This window comes from Lissotriton helveticus, chromosome 8, assembly GCF_964261635.1.
Source record: "Lissotriton helveticus chromosome 8, aLisHel1.1, whole genome shotgun sequence".
NCBI classification, from domain to species: Eukaryota; Metazoa; Chordata; class Amphibia; order Caudata; family Salamandridae; genus Lissotriton; species Lissotriton helveticus.
The window spans coordinates 1373779893-1373798288 of NC_136069.1; positions in this window are offsets into that span (position 1 = coordinate 1373779893).

Here is an 18396-nt window from a genome sequence, read left to right on the forward strand (position 1 = left end):
GGTGCATCTGGGGGGATCACTGTTATTCTCACGATGGAGTACACTTGTCCAGGGCGGGGAATGACATATTGATAGGAGACTTCATCGCTTGGCTAGTAGGATTGAAGAGACATGACCTGTAGGAGTTGTGGGGGGCCAGATAGTCGGTCAACTATCTGGCCTGTTGCGGTAAGGTCATGATCGGTGAGCAGTTTTCAAGGTCCCTAGTGGGGGCGCCACCCACCATGGATGGGAGTGCCCGGGGGGAGGCGACCATTGGCCCCTCCCACGGGGGGGACACCCAGTACGGATGGGATCGCCCAGGGGGAGCCGGCCATAGGCCCCTCCCAGGGGGAGACGGCTATATGCCCCTCCCACGGATTTCCTGGGGGCCGGATATCCGCTACGGCGGAAGAGAGTGCAGGGAAAGGGGGGGAGTCTACGCTGTCCTTCTTACGGTTACCCCGCACGGAAACTCGGATGACCTTAAGATGGCGCCGAGTGGAAAAGGGGGCCCCCATGACAAGGGAAGTTACGGTTGGCTACGAGGGTACAGCCCTCTGTGCAGGCGCCACTACGAGAGGGCGGATTTGGTGATAGGGATCTGACACCGGTTAAGACCTTGCCGTTGGCCCTTAACGATAGGATGTACAAAATTCGTATACAATGCACAATGCCATGATATTAGACTCGGCTAGGAAAATCTTTGTATTAGAGATTTGTTAAGGTTAGCCTCAATACCTGTCTTCATCAAGTGTAATGGAAGTTGAATTTTTAACATGATAAATGAAACGTTTTTATTTAAAGTTTTAAATTTTGTTTCATATTTTAATAAATACGGCCGGGGTGGTCATGAGGCCCCCCTGCCTTCCAAAAGCTCCGCACTGTGTCTGTCTCCTACCATTGGGTTTGATGGTGGAAGGGGTGGCGGGCATCCCGGACCATATGGAAAGGGGGGGCCACTTGGTCACCCCGAACGTATGGCCGGGTGCCCCGCCCGCCCGGGAAACCTGCTGCAGGCGAGGGGCGTGGTCCCGGCTGGTATGCCCGAAGTGGTGTGGCCGGAGCACGCCCCCGCCGCATGAGAAGGTTGTCCTAAGCCCCCGCCCGGAAGTCCGTGTACTTGGGGCGGGAGGGGGATGCCACCCCGCCTACCTGGGAAAGGTTGAAAGGCGCGGGACCCAAGCAGGCGTCCTCTTGTTCCCGCGCTCTGAAGGTTGCACCACTCGTCACTCGTGAGCCCTGAAGGGAACAAGCAGCAATTTTGACCCACCCACCAGCCCCAGATGCAGAAGTTCGGGATGAAGCCAAGTAGTAGTCAGCGTGGATTAAAGCACAGACAGCATTGTGTCCAGACTGAGTCCGAGATTGTTTACGCAAAAGGACTACTTGTTGATAGGCCTTCTTTCCTTTGTAGATATGGATTAACAGTATCATGTGACCTTTTTTCATGTTAGGCAATGTTTTGAGGATGGGGGACTCCCGCTCCACAGGGACGGGGGTGACGGTGAGAAATACACCTAGTGGTGTGATCTATGTTGCATAGGTTGTCTTTGCTCCAGTTAGTAGGTTCTTAAACTGTCGTATTTATTAGTCTTCGGTCGGGCGGTAAGGTCAAGATCGGTGAGCAGTTTTGAAGGTCCCTAGTGGGGGCGCCACCCACCATGGATGGGAGCGCCCGGGGGAGGCGGCCATTGGCCCCTCCCACGGGGGGGACACCCAGTACGGATGGGATCGCCCAGGGGGAGCCGGCCATAGGCCCCTCCCAGGGGGAGACGGCTATATGCCCCTCCCACGGATTTCCTGGGGGCCGGATATCCGCTACGGCGGAAGAGAGTGCAGGGAAAGGGGGGGAGTCTACGCTGTCCTTCTTACGGTTACCCCGCACGGAAACTCGGATGACCTTAAGATGGCGCCGAGTGGAAAAGGGGGCCCCCATGACAAGGGAAGTTACGGTTGGCTACGAGGGTACAGCCCTCTGTGCAGGCGCCACTACGAGAGGGCGGATTTGGTGATAGGGATCTGACACCGGTTAAGACCTTGCCGTTGGCCCTTAACGATAGGATGTACAAAATTCGTATACAATGCACAATGCCATGATATTAGACTCGGCTAGGAAAATCTTTGTATTAGAGATTTGTTAAGGTTAGCCTCAATACCTGTCTTCATCAAGTGTAATGGAAGTTGAATTTTTAACATGATAAATGAAACGTTTTTATTTAAAGTTTTAAATTTTGTTTCATATTTTAATAAATACGGCCGGGGTGGTCATGAGGCCCCCCTGCCTTCCAAAAGCTCCGCACTGTGTCTGTCTCCTACCATTGGGTTTGATGGTGGAAGGGGTGGCGGGCATCCCGGACCATATGGAAAGGGGGGGCCACTTGGTCACCCCGAACGTATGGCCGGGTGCCCCGCCCGCCCGGGAAACCTGCTGCAGGCGAGGGGCGTGGTCCCGGCTGGTATGCCCGAAGTGGTGTGGCCGGAGCACGCCCCCGCCGCATGAGAAGGTTGTCCTAAGCCCCCGCCCGGAAGTCCGTGTACTTGGGGCGGGAGGGGGATGCCACCCCGCCTACCTGGGAAAGGTTGAAAGGCGCGGGACCCAAGCAGGCGTCCTCTTGTTCCCGCGCTCTGAAGGTTGCACCACTCGTCACTCGTGAGCCCTGAAGGGAACAAGCAGCAATTTTGACCCACCCACCAGCCCCAGATGCAGAAGTTCGGGATGAAGCCAAGTAGTAGTCAGCGTGGATTAAAGCACAGACAGCATTGTGTCCAGACTGAGTCCGAGATTGTTTACGCAAAAGGACTACTTGTTGATAGGCCTTCTTTCCTTTGTAGATATGGATTAACAGTATCATGTGACCTTTTTTCATGTTAGGCAATGTTTTGAGGATGGGGGACTCCCGCTCCACAGGGACGGGGGTGACGGTGAGAAATACACCTAGTGGTGTGATCTATGTTGCATAGGTTGTCTTTGCTCCAGTTAGTAGGTTCTTAAACTGTCGTATTTATTAGTCTTCGGTCGGGCGGTAAGGTCAAGATCGGTGAGCAGTTTTGAAGGTCCCTAGTGGGGGCGCCACCCACCATGGATGGGAGCGCCCGGGGGAGGCGGCCATTGGCCCCTCCCACGGGGGGACGACACCCAGTACGGGTGGGATCGCCCAGGGGGAGACGGCAATAGGCCCCTCCCAGGGGGAGACGGCTATATGCCCCTCCCACGGATTTCCCGGGGGCCGGATATCCGCTACGGTGGGAGAGAGTGCGGGGAAAGGGGGGGAGTCTATGCTGTCCTTCTTACGGTTACCCCGCACGGGAACTCGGACGACCTTAAGATGGCGCCGAGTGGAAAAGGGGGCCCCCATGACAAGGGAAGTTACGGTTGGCTACGAGGGTACAGCCCTCTGCGCAGGCGCCACTACGAGAGGGCGGATTTGGTGATAGGGATCTGACACCGGTTAAGACCTTGCCATTGGCCCCTAACGATAGGATGTACAAAATTCGTATACAATGCACGATGCCATGATGTTAGACTCGGCTAGGAAAATCTTTGTATTAGAGAACTGTTAAGGTTAGCCTCAATACCTGTCTTCATCAAGTGTAATGGAAGTTGAATTTTGTACATGATAAATGAAACGTTTTTATTTAAAGTTTAAATAAACAGAGAAAATCCAACATTCAAAGGGAAGGGGGGAGGGGGGCAGGGAGAGTGATCAATGAGTATTGAAACACTCAGTGTTTGTAAAAATACCCCTCACACACCAAAAGGCCCCTTGGTGTCATGCTTCATCATCGGGGTCTTCGCACCCCTCTATCGGGATGCGGCGTGCTTCGACCTACGGCTACGCGGGAGCACTTAAGGTATTGGCTATGTGTGGTGTACAGTGTGTGGGGTATGTATTTAAGTGAGTAGGGGGTGTAGTGAAAAATGTTAAAAAGTACCTGGAACTAGAGTATTAAAGAAAAACAATTTTATTCTGAACTCTGGCTGGTACTGTTAAAAGAAAGTGCAAGGCGAGGTCAAGTCTGTTATATTAATGAACAGGACCTCTGATGTGCTTTGGTGTCGACATGTTTCGGAGGCAAGCTCCTTCTTCAGGACAGGGGCACACACTCCCTTCCCTACTCACGTCTTCTATTACAAAAAAAGTGTGTATTTACAAAAAAGTGAATTTTTATAGGAATAGGCTAAGTGTGCCTACAGCGGTCTGCTACAAGCTCAATGACCTGTAGAAAGACAAAAATAACACCTAATGGTTACCCATGTAGCGGGTAGTTCATGCAGCTGCAGTCACCTGGAACCTCACCATTTGCTTTATAATAAGCCTGTTGAAAAAAAGGGGACTCACAATACATACAACATAAAACACATAAAAACTAGGATTTACTGTAAATTATGTTCCTACTTGTGAAGCTTGGTTGTAGGCTTCATGAGCAAACTAGGAACGTCGGGGTGCTGCTCCAATGGGTATCTGTAGTGGAGAATGATGCAGCTTTTATAATTCAATCTCTCACACTTACTTATGTAGGTGAGTGCAGATGGTCTTAAGGATTTTAGTTCCTCCGTGCTATACTCACAAGATCAGGACGCTCTGGTCGCCGCCTTACCCCTCACGCTGCTCCGCTGGTGTGGAGTCAGGTAATGGTCATGGTTATTTATACCCCGTTTTACTAATTGATCGGAAGCGAAAGTGTTTCCATGTATGGGTATTCCGCTTACCCACCATACAGGGCATTCGTATGTAATAGACGCGTTAGCACGGGATCAGCGTCTGCTTGTACTGGTGATTGATTCTGAGCGTGCGCATCAGATTGCCGCTGTTCCTATGCGCACGCGTATTAAAGAATGATGTGTCTGTTCTTTAGCGCGTGCGCATTGTGTACCTGCGCGTCATGCTCCATGTCTTCAGCACGCGTGTGTTAATTGTGTATCAATGTAACTACTGCGCGAGTGATGAAGTACAATAAATAAACAGCCACGGCTTAGTTCGGGGAAATAGAGTTATCGGCTTTTCACAGATTGCTTTCATATTTGATAAGTTACTCGACCTGGCCAGGTCGATCATTTGGAGTGAGCACTAATCAGTGTGACAGTCTAGATATTGTACAGCTAGGGTCTTCTTTTTGCATATTACTATCCACATTACGCTGACAGTTGACTCCATGGGACATCATCGTTCAGCCCATTTAGATGGGTACCCAAACGGAACACCCACCATTGTTCCTTTTGAAAAAGACCAACATCTGAGGGTAATTGTTCAATGACAGTCCATTTTAAGTCGTTGACGCAGTGTTGGGTAGTCAAAAAATGTGTTGCCATTTTCGTTGTGCTTTTCTTGCATCGCACATTGCTTTTATGTTCATTCATGCGTGTTTTGATGGCTCGTGTGGTCATTCCCACATACTCAAGGTTGCATGGGCACTTTATAAGGTAAATTACGTTTTTTGAGTTGCAATTCGTAAATCTCCTTTGTTCCCATGTGGAGCCATTACTAAAGTTGAGTCTGGTGCTTTTTACTGTCAAATGACAGCTGCTGCAGTTGCCGCATGGAAAATGACCCTGGACGCCAATAGATGGTTGTGAGTTCATGGTCGTTGGTTTCGGTCTGGTGTGTACCAGTATGTCTCTCAGGTTGCGTCCCCTGCGATGTGCAAACATTGGTTTTTCTAGATCTAACTCGCCACTTGTTAATATTCGCCAATGTTTGTTAACAATTTTGGACACTTCGTTTGACATTGTGTTGAACGTTGTTACACAGATCGGTCGTTTATTTTCTGTGGATTCCTTAGTTCGTTCCTCCAACAGTGCTTCCCTGTTATTGTTTTTCGCCCTCTTTAATGCTTTGTTGATAATTCTGTTGGGATACTCTCGTTGTTTCAGTTTTTCTTTCAGGTCGTTCGCCTGCATCTTAAATTCAACTGGGAAGGCGATCGTCTATCAGCTGAGAATTTTCAGGAATGGTTGAACAACCAAAATGCTTTCCTAAAATTCACGAGCACCATTTCAGACCAAACATTGGTGTTCCTGGACCTCAACATATACGCAGATGCAGGGGTGTTAAAAACAACCACCCATTTTAAACCAACCTCTAGGAATTGTCTACTGAGGTACGATAGTTTCCACCCTCGACACCTCCGGGAAAATCTGCCATATGGACAGTTTTTGCGCCTAAGGCGTAATTGCACAGAAATGTCCCAATTTAAGATGCAGGCGAACGACCTGAAATAAAAACTGAAACAACGAGAGTATCCCAACAGAATTATCAACAAAGCATTAAAGAGGGCGAAAAACAATAACAGGGAAGCACTGTTGGAGGAACAAACTAAGGAATCCACAGAAAATAAACGACCGATCTGTGTAACAACGTTCAACACAATGTCAAACGAAGTGTCCAAAATTGTTAACAAACATTGGCGAATATTAACAAGTGGCGAGTTAGATCTAGAAAAACCAATGTTTGCACATCGCAGGGGACGCAACCTGAGAGACATACTGGTACACACCAGACCGAAACCAACGACCATGAACTCACAACCATCTATTGGCGTCCAGGGTCATTTTCCATGCGGCAACTGCAGCAGCTGTCATTTGACAGTAAAAAGCACCAGACTCAACTTTAGTAATGGCTCCACATGGGAACAAAGGAGATTTACGAATTGCAACTCAAAAAACGTAATTTACCTTATAAAGTGCCCATGCAACCTTGAGTATGTGGGAATGACCACACGAGCCATCAAAACACGCATGAATGAACATAAAAGCAATGTGCGATGCAAGAAAAGCACAACGAAAATGGCAACACATTTTTTGACTACCCAACACTGCGTCAACGACTTAAAATGGACTGTCATTGAACAATTACCCTCAGATGTTGGTCTTTTTCAAAAGGAACAATGGTGGGTGTTCCGTTTGGGTACCCATCTAAATGGGCTGAACGATGATGTCCCATGGAGTCAACTGTCAGCGTAATGTGGATAGTAATATGCAAAAAGAAGACCCTAGCTGTACAATATCTAGACTGTCACACTGATTAGTGCTCACTCCAAATGATCGACCTGGCCAGGTCGAGTAACTTATCAAATATGAAAGCAATCTGTGAAAAGCCGATAACTCTATTTCCCCGAACTAAGCCGTGGCTGTTTATTTATTGTACTTCATCACTCGCGCAGTAGTTACATTGATACACAATTAACACACGCGTGCTGAAGACATGGAGCATGACGCGCAGGTACACAATGCGCACGCGCTAAAGAACAGACACATCATTCTTTAATACGCGTGCACATAGGAACAGCGGCAATCTGATGCGCACGCTCAGAATCAATCACCAGTACAAGCAGACGCTGATCCCGTGCTAACGCGTCTATTACATACGAATGCCCTGTATGGTGGGTAAGCGGAATACCCATACATGGAAACACTTTCGCTTCCGATCAATTAGTAAAACGGGGTATAAATAACCATGACCATTACCTGACTCCACACCAGCGGAGCAGCGTGAGGGGTAAGGCGGCGACCAGAGCGTCCTGATCTTGTGAGTATAGCACGGAGGAACTAAAATCCTTAAGACCATCTGCACTCACCTACATAAGTAAGTGTGAGAGATTGAATTATAAAAGCTGCATCATTCTCCACTACAGATAGCCATTGGAGCAGCACCCCGACGTTCCTAGTTTGCTCATGAAGCCTACAACCAAGCTTCACAAGTAGGAACACAATTTACAGTAAATCCTAGTTTTTATGTGTTTTATGTTGTATGTATTGTGAGTCCCCTTTTTTTCAACAGGCTTATTATAAAGCAAATGGTGAGGTTCCAGGTGACTGCACCTGCATGAACTACCCGCTACATGGGTAACCATTAGGTGTTATTTTTGTCTTTCTACAGGTCATTGAGCTTGTAGCAGACCGCTGTAGGCACACTTAGCCTATTCCTATAAAAATTCACTTTTTTGTAAATACACACTTTTTTTGTAATAGAAGACGTGAGTAGGGAAGGGAGTGTGTGCCCCTGTCCTGAAGAAGGAGCTTGCCTCCGAAACATGTCGACACCAAAGCACATCAGAGGTCCTGTTCATTAATATAACAGACTTGACCTCGCCTTGCACTTTCTTTTAACAGTACCAGCCAGAGTTCAGAATAAAATTGTTTTTCTTTAATACTCTAGTGCCAGGTACTTTTTAACATTTTTCACTACACCCCCTACTCACTTAAATACATACCCCACACACTGTACACCACACATAGCCAATACCTTAAGTGCTCCCGCGTAGCCGTAGGTCGAAGCACGCCGCATCCCGATAGAGGGGTGCGAAGACCCCGATGATGAAGCATGACACCAAGGGGCCTTTTGGTGTGTGAGGGGTATTTTCACAAACACTGAGTGTTTCAATACTCATTGATCACTCTCCCGTCCCCCCTCCCCCCCTTCCCTTTGAATGTTGGATTTTCTCTGTTTATTTAACTACCAAGTGGAGCCTAAATCCAATGATTAGCTCTACCTCCCTCCTCTGGTTTTGTTTTATTTAAAGTTTTACATTTTGTTTCATATTTTAATAAATACGGCCGGGGGGGTCGTGAGGCCCCCCTGCCTTCCAAAAGCTCCGCACTGTGTCTGTCTCCTACCATTGGGTTTTGATGGTGGAAGGGGTGGCGGGCATCCCGGACCATATGTAATGCAGCTTTAACTGTCGCTCCTGTCTCATATAATATATAAATTGTACATACAAATATGTGCATACATTGAGGGGCTGTGGGTCAGACAAATTCATCCATTTAACTGTTCAGCTAGCATTTACATTTTATTTCCTCCCATCACAGTATACTGAATGGGGCAATCCACTTCAGCCATTGGATCTCTTACAATCTGAGGAACTGTATCAAGCCTGATAGCATATGGACATCCAAGTGAAAGAAATGCAGTTACTTGGGTGGTAGGCTAGTTGACCTATACTATACTTTGTAGGGACAATGCTTTATTCTTTCTATTCTTTGTCTTTTTATTTTGTTTTAGTAAGACTTGTTTGTCGCAGCTATGTCTTCGGGTTACAGTAATGCAAAGCAAAACGTTGACTTCCTTTGTGCCAGTTAGTACCATATTTCCCTTTAATGTGCATAAAAACTAGAAAGGGAAATTTGCTGCCATAGAGCAATACAGGAGGCTACTCGCTGTCTATGCTTTTCAGCTGCTGCAAGAAAGAGGCCTTTCATGTCCACGGTGACATAACAAGGGACCAGTGAGGGCCCAGTTAAAACCATGAACAGTTTGAAGAAGAAAAGCATACCAGCTGGTTGTTTAAAGCCCAAGGCCTGCAAGAAGCTTGAAAGAACACTGGTCCGTTCGCTATAAATATTTTGCATTTACATTACATATATTTAAACTTTAAAGTGCATCGACGGAGAAAGTCACGACAGACAGTAGTATATAAATAAAACACAAAAAAGATAGTTCAAAAAGAGGTTCAAAGAACTAAAACAATAAACGCATAGTACATCTTTCAATATACATTGTAAATACAAAAGGATACAAAGATAGGAGGATAAATCAGCTTACTACAATAAGAGTTCCAAAAACCCTCATTAAACAATAACATACGTCCACAGAAGGTGGATTTGACAAAAAATAAAGTGCTTCTTCAGGTGTTACTATAAAGGGCTTGGAAATTGCAGACTATAACATTTTTCGCTGCAAGTACAAGAGACTCAGACAAAAATGTAAAACATGATTAAAAATCCTGTTTCACGGCTCCACAATATTGACACAAGGATGACGGGTTGACATATCTTTCTTAATCACACATTTTCACCAAACGGAATTTGATTGAACATAACTTTAATAAAAAATCTTGGTACAAAAGAACGTCAATTGACCTTTAAATAAAATTGCATCTTACCACATCATACAATACAAACATACAACTCTTTTTATCCTTAGACTATGTTGCAAGTCACGGTGAAAGCTAGTGTTTTGCTTTCTTTTTTAAGCAGCATTTTAGACCACTGCTAGTTAAGCAGGATAGCACCTAATCACTATTTAAAGCCATCTGACGCAATCTATGATTGTAAGCAATCCCAAATATATAAATCCCTTTGTTATATCTTGAGAGCTCCCGCCAAAGAACTTTTTTTCAATGTATTTTCAGTGTTACTAAACAATTGAAAAAAATAACAAATGATCTGGCAATAAGCTCGAAAGCTTATGCCGGTCAAACCCAGGTGGAAACAAATCATTTAAATCGAACTAAAGGAGTTTTCATCAAGATATAGGGCCATATTATCAAGAAAGGGCGATACATTATCACCGCTTTTATCGGCAGGAAACTGCCGCTAAAGCGGCGATAATGGGATTGATAATATGTCCTTGTGAATTCCCATAGCTGCCCAGGTTAACACCAGAACCTGGGCTTCTATGGGAATTCACAAGGGCATATTATCAAGCCTATTATCCCCGCTTTAGCGGCAGTTTCCTGCAGATAAAGCGGCGATAATTGTATCGCCTGTTGTTGATAATATGCCCCCTAGTTTCCACAGGACACATTCAGTGTTGGATATAGCTTTAAATGAGGAACACGACAATGCCTATACCATACAAGTGAAGTGTTTCACCTCCCACGCAGCTACGCCAAAGAAGCTCCTTCCCCTGACCCTTGCTGGTCAGAGTTCTAGGCCCAAGAACAACAGTAAGTTCTGTGTGAAAGTACGACTTGGCACGAAGCAAAATGCATTGCTATTATAAAGTGCACAGAGCAGACAGCAGCCTGCAACATGCTCATGCTTACATAAATGAAAACAACAATGGGCCTCCACAGGACAGTGACGTGCTTCACCTTCCACGGAGATCCTTTGAAGTAGCTGCTGCTCAGAGTTCAAGGTCCTCCTCCACCCGCAGGCACCTGCCTGTGCTTCACCGCTGGTGGTCCAGTGGGTTGCTTCTCTGTTCTGCCACTGCTGTGCCTTCTGTCTCTTTGCCTTCTGATCTAGTTACTCCTTTTTCCTTCTCTTTTTAACGTTTTACTCTTTTCACATTTTCTGCTCTTTTTCTGCTTCTGCTCTCCTGCCTTTTTTTGCGCCTTTCCCCCTCATGCCGCTGCACACCCCTTGCGGCCGCCCCCTCCTGCACCACCTCCCACTTTCATGCCTTTCAGCTGTCCAGACTTCCTCCTCACACTAATAATGGCAGCTGCTGCATGGTCCTGCAGCAAACGTGCGGATGCACCACTGGAGTGGCAAAGGCAAACCCATCTGTGCCCGTCTGTGTGTGGACCGTGCCCAGCGCAACATACCCAGTTTATCGGACCATCCACTGCTCCGGTCCCCACACTGCCTGCTACTGGGCATCCCTGATGGACACCCAAGACCCTTTTTCCTGCTAGAACTGTAGCTACACACTCACCTGCCACCGCACACCAGCCCCCCACTGCATGACTGACAAAACCTAGACCCGGCCACTTCAGCTACATCTTCCTTAACACATGCTCCCTACATAGACATCTCATTGAGATCTGGTGCCTGCTTGATGCTGTTGACCATGACATCACTTTCCTCATGGAAACCTGGATGAACCCCACATCCACCCTGGACATTGACCCTGCTATCCCAAATGGCCACAAGGACCACATCAACAAACCGGGGAGGCATCATCATCGTACACAAAATCACCCTCTGCCTCACCACCCACACAGACAACCTCTCATCCAACAAGGAGCACCTCCACTTCCAGGTCCAGACCAACCCGAACACCACCCTCCATGGCACCCTCATCTACAGAACCCCCGGATTCCGCCCAAACTTCATTAATTCCATGATCGACTACATTGCACCCCACGATCTCGCCTCCACAGACTACATCCTCCTCAGGGACCTCAACTGGCCACAAAGACCATGTCAACAAACCGGCAGAGTCATCGTCATTGTACACAAAAGCATCCTCCGCCTCACCACCCACAGACGACCTCTCAGCCAACATGGAGCACCTCCACTTCCAGGTCCAGACCAACCCGAACCCCACCCTCCATGGCACCCTCATCTACAGAACCCCCGGATTCCGTCCAAACTTCATCAATTCCATGATCGACTACATTGCACCCCACGATCTCGCCTTCACAGACTACATCCTCCTCAGGGACCTCAACTTTCATCTGGACAACTCCAATGACAAAAACATCTGTCCCTACTGGAGAACCTTGCACCGTCATACTCAAACAACTGGTCATCTCCCAAACCAACTCAGCAGGACACATGCTCAACCCCATCTTCTCCTCCATGAGCAATTTAACTTTCAATGATGTGTGCACACGGCCTGTGTGCACATCCCAATATTTGGGCACTCCCTCTGGTTCATCAAGTGTGAATTGACTCCGTAGTGTTTCAAAGTTTCTTTATTTTTACTATAAACATAGTTGCATTTAGCCTTTCATGAATGTAGATTAGATTCATCAACTTCAACAGGCTTTATCATGATTTAGATCAAAAAGCATAGTCGCTCCGATGCATTTCGGGCCAACTGCCCTTTCTCAAGGAGCTCTGAAAACAAGAACGACTTATATTTGCATCAAAATGCTTCACAATTTGACGATTAAATGCAAAACAAGGGTCAAATGGCAAGTTCCCAGTCATCATAGTGAATACTAAATAAACATGTAGAAACTGATGGTGCCAGTGTGATATACGAGAATGATACCAAAAACTAAAAAACGGAAATAATAGTGCAAGAATGTTATGAGGGCGCACCCCGAGTGAAAAAAACAGGATTGATACCACAGACTAAAGGGGGGTAAATGAGGTGCAGGTAAATTATAAGGACGCATCCCAGGTGAAAAAGACGGGTCGTGGCAAATCATGAGGCAAAGGGTGTAAAGAGAAAAATGATCAAAAAAGATAAGGGAAAACGCTCACGTGTTTTCACAGCTATCATTTAGAGCTGGAGAAAGCAAGAATAAACGAACGTTAACACCAATTGGCGGTGAGTTCAAGTAATCTTTGAACAAGGTTGGCCAAATAACAGTAGCTTACGCTTACCGATGCAGAGTTCTGAAGTGGGACTGACGCGGTCTCCGTGTGTGTTGTATGCTGGATGAAGCTGGTGGGTTTGAATATCGCGGGATGAACGCTGAAGTAAATGCTGAAGTAAACATAGACAAGGGACGCTCGTGCGAAGCTGGTGTGTTTGAGTGTCACGGGATAGCGCTGAAGTAAACATGATTGAGGGACGCTCATGCAGTATGTAGGAAACGGAATCAACAAAGGACTAATCTGGGGTGGAATGAGTCGGCCATCATGGAGTGTGCATGGTGAAAACGAGTAAATAGAAAAATGAAAAACCGAGGAGTAAACATGAAATGAGATGACAAAAAGAGTGGAAAGAGGTGTGAAATGAGTGACTGCAGAAACAGTTAAACGTAGTGGTTGTAGTGATGTCATAGGCAAAAATATAAATAGATGAATGGGGAACATAAACCACATTTGGATGAAATGGGAACATAAACAACAACAGTTGTGGTGAAAGCGCACAAGAGATATGTGTCCTTAGGTACCACAATGGGTACTTATAAAAAGCAACTCAGTTCAATACGGTCATTGAGACCAAATGGTTTGCAAGATTGCAAACGGTAAATCCAGGCAGTTTCTCTTTGTAGAAGGAACTTGTTGTTGTCCCTTCCTTCTTTCTTCTCAATGATCTCAAGGACCATGAACTTTAACTGTGCCACAGTATGATTATGTTCCATGAAGTGTGTGGCCACGCTGGATTTTGTCTGTTTGGTCCTGATGTTGGATTTGTGTTCATTTAATCGGACTTTTATTTTTCTCTCTGTTTTTCCTACATAGATTTTTCCACAAGGACACTTGAGTAGGTATATGAGGTTAGATGAATCACAGGTTGCATTGACTTTCACTTTAATTTCAGTGCCTCTCATTGGATGGTTTAGCTTGTTGCCTGTGATAATGTTATTGCAATTATTGCAATTGAAGCATGGTCTCGTACCTTTGTATGTGATGTGGCTTGGTGTTTCTCTGGACAAAATCTCTTTGAAGTTGTTCGCTCTCGTATATGCAAATATTGGAGGATTCTTAAACATGTCTTTAAAGTCCGGTTCGGATGCTAGGATTCTCCAATGTCCGAGTATGATTTTTTTGTATCTCCCACTCATTGTGGAATACTTAGAAACAACAACCATCCTGTTTTCCTCATTTTTTATTGTGTTTCTTAAGGCCTTTTCACGTTCGATTAAAGATACTTTGTTCATGGCTTCGTTTGTTATTTCAGATGGGTATCCTCTCTCAGTAAATCTCAAGTTCATTTCATTTAGTCTTTGTGTGCATACTTCTGGGTTGGATACTATGCATTTAACGCGCAACATCTGACTGAAAGGGAGATGGCGTTTAAGTGAATGCTGATGGAAACTTGCAAAATGCAACGTATTATTGCGGTCGGTGGGTTTCCTGTAGAGGTCCGTTTCTAGGTCAGTGTTTGACCTAGTGATGGATACATCAAGGAAGTTGATTTGAGATTCATTCAAGTTCCAAGTAATTTGAATTCGGTGATCCTTTGTGTTCAAGATGTTCAATTCTTTTTCCAGCAGGTTTTTGGGTCCTTTCCAAAGGAAAAACAGGTCGTCAATGTACCTGACGTACATCAACAGGTTGTTGGTCCATTCGGGGTTGCCGTAAATGTGAACTTGCTCGAAGTCCGCCATGTAAATATTAGCGTACGCCGGAGCGGCGCAATTGCCCATGGACATACCAGATAGCTGTTGGAACCATTTGTCATTATGGTTAAAATAACTATGATAAAGAGTAAAGATCATAAGCTCCATCAGAAGGATTTGCATGGGTTCAGGAATATCACTGTGTAGCAAAGTTCTTTCGATAGCTTCAATTCCTCCACCATGTGGGATTGATGTGTATAAGCTGTTCACATCAGCAGTACAGAATATTAGGTTGTCATTCTCATTGATTTCCACTTCGGATAGCTTACGCAAAAATTCAGTCGTATCTTTTACATAACTGTTGAGTTCTTTCACAAACGGTTGAAGGTAACGGTCAAGGAATTTGCCTACGGGTTCATGAAGTGAACCCTTGGTAGATACGATCGGCCGCATTGGGGGATCCGTTAAGTTTTTGTGTATCTTCGGGAGTAAGGTTATGGTAGGGCTTCTTGGAAATTCAACCTATAGGAATTTCTTTGTGCGGTCATCGATGGTTCCCGCGTCGTGTGCTTTGTTGATAATCGATGTTAGTGTGTCTTTGCATTGGTTCGTTGGATTGGAATCTAGTAATGTGTAGGTTTCAGATTCCCAGATGTGTTCATTCATTTTCGCTTCATACATATTAGAGTTCATGACGACGAGGGCCCCGCCTTTGTCAGCTTTAATGCATTTGATTGACTTGTTGTCGGCGATCTTTCTGAGTGTATTGTTATCTTTCTGTGTAAGGTTCATTGTTCTTGTTTTTTTCTTAAAGTTGATTTTTCCCAAGTCCTGTTTAACCAGTGTCTCGAAGGTGTCAATACTTTTGTGACTAACCGGTGGTAGATATGAGCTTGGTGGACGTAGCCCACAAAGTTGATCTGGCTTTGTGTCTGTAGGTGGTGGAAGCACATTTTCAAAAAAATGACGTAACCTCAATTTTCTTGTCAGCTTAAATGTACTGGTCTCCAATTCAAGTTGGTTAGTGAAAGTGGTTGGAATGAACTATGTTCCTTTTTGTAGAAGGTTAGTCTCATATTCAGATAATGCAGTGTCAGAGATATTGATAACTAACGATTTGTTTTCTTCTTGTCCTTCTTCGAGCCTCTTGTGTTTGGTGCTTCTGATTCTTTTTCTCTTGCTCCGCCTGAGTCGTCGGCTTCTTGTGGGCCTTTCTCTAAAAAAGGACCAGATGTGGTTGCACTCTCGTCAGATTGTGTTCTAGCCTGCTCTTGATTTCTGTTTATCTCAAAAGTTGTCTTTCTTGGTGGTCGGTTGGATACATCACTCCCAGAGGAGGAGGTGTCTGTGTATTGGCTAGCTGGTTTGTTACGTCGACGTTGGGCGTAAATGTCAGCCCAAGTGTAGACCTCAACCAATTGGTAATCCAATGTGTCACGTCTGAATTTTCTGATTTTCCTATCATTGATATCCTTAGTGTGCTTTTCCAATTGCGTTTTGACATCCTCTAACATTTGTGATAATTCCTCAGATGATTTAAATACTTCAAGTTCTTTTTCAACTTCTTTGATTTCGTTGGTAAGCTCAATTAGGATAATAGATAACTCCTCAATGATAAGTAACATTAAATCTAGACTACATTTGTTTAGGATAGCATTCCATTTGGCTTGAAAATTTTTGGAATTCTTACAAAGAGACGGTTTGAGTGCAATTCTGAGTCCACGGGGAATGCGGAGGGCTTGATGGTATTTCACTAATGTTTTAGCGTGTAATTGCTGGTTAATGCGGCGTTTTGATAGGTATAAAAGATGTTTGACACATTGTTCTCTTGTGCGACTGCTGGATTCTTGTGATACGTCGTCTTGAATTAAAGCGTAAATGCGTTCTTTTTCGTCATCTCCATATGCCAGGAGGTCTGCTCTGGCTTCGGTTGATTTTGAAATTGTTTCAAATTGCATTTTGAGTTGCGTGCTATTGCCTTGAGGGCGGAGGAAAGTGGATAAAAAATGATATAGGCAATGCACTGCTTTTTAGAGTGAAGTTATGTTCGTTCTTACAATTTATGATTTTTAGAGGTGCTCCAACTGGTGGCGTAACCGTCCGTTTGCGCCAACAATATAACTCTCAATGATGTGTGCACACGGCCTGTGTGCACATCCCAGTATTTGGGCACTCCCTCTGGTTCATCAAGTGTGAATTGACTCCGTAGTGTTTCAAAGTTTCTTTATTTTTACTATAAACATAGTTGCATTTAGCCTTTCATGAATGTAGATTAGTTTCATCAACTTCAACAGGCTTTATCATGATTTAGATCAAAAAGCATAGTCGCTCCGATGCATTTCGGGCCAACTGCCCTTTCTCAAGGAGCTCTGAAAACAAGAACGACCTATATTTGCATCAAAATGCTTCACAATTTGACGATTAAATGCAAAACAAGGGTCAAATGGCAAGTTCCCAGTGATCATAGTGAATACTAAATAAACATGTAGAAACTGATGGTGCCAGTGTGATATACGAGAATGATACCAAAAACTAAAAAACGGAAATAATAGTGCAAGAATGTTATGAGGGCGCACCCCGAGTGAAAAAAACAGGATTGATACCACAGACTAAAGGGGGGTAAATGAGGTGCAGGTAAATTATAAGGACGCATCCCAGGTGAAAAAGACGGGTCGTGGCAAATCATGAGGCAAAGGGTGTAAAGAGAAAAATGATCAAAAAAGATAAGGGAAAACGCTCACGTGTTTTCACAGCTATCATTTAGAGCTGGAGAAAGCAAGAATAAACTAACGTTAACACCAATTGGCGGTGAGTTCAAGTAATCTTTGAACAAGGTTGGCCAAATAACAGTAGCTTACGCTTACCGATGCAGAGTTCTGAAGTGGGACTGACGCGGTCTCCGTGTGTGTTGTATGCTGGATGAAGCTGGTGGGTTTGAATATCGCGGGATGAACGCTGAAGTAAATGCTGAAGTAAACATAGACAAGGGACGCTCCTGCGAAGCTGGTGTGTTTGAGTGTCACGGGATAGCGCTGAAGTAAACATGATTGAGGGACGCTCATGCAGTATGTAGGAAACGGAATCAACAAAGGACTAATCTGGGGTGGAATGAGTCGGCCATCATGGAGTGTGCATGGTGAAAACGAGTAAATAGAAAAATGAAAAACCGAGGAGTAAACATGAAATGAGATGACAAAAAGAGTGGAAAGAGGTGTGAAATGAGTGACTGCAGAAACAGTTAAACGTAGTGGTTGTAGTGATGTCATAGGCAAAAATATAAATAGATGAATGGGGAACATAAACCACATTTGGATGAAATGGGAACATAAACAACAACAGTTGTGGTGAAAGCGCACAAGAGATATGTGTCCTTAGGTACCACAATGGGTACTTATAAAAAGCAACTCAGTTCAATACGGTCATTGAGACCAAATGGTTTGCAAGATTGCTCCAGCGCCTGGACGCCTCAGGGCAACTGCAGCGCTATATAAGCCTAATTTTCATTTCATTTCATTTCAAATCCAGGCAGTTTCTCTTTGTAGAAGGAACTTGTTGTTGTCCCTTCCTTCTTTCTTCTCAATGATCTCAAGGACCATGAACTTTAACTGTGCCACAGTATGATTATGTTCCATGAAGTGTGTGGCCACGCTGGATTTTGTCTGTTTGGTCCTGATGTTGGATTTGTGTTCATTTAATCGGACTTTTATTTTTCTCTCTGTTTTTCCTACATAGATTTTTCCACAAGGACACTTGAGTAGGTATATGAGGTTAGATGAATCA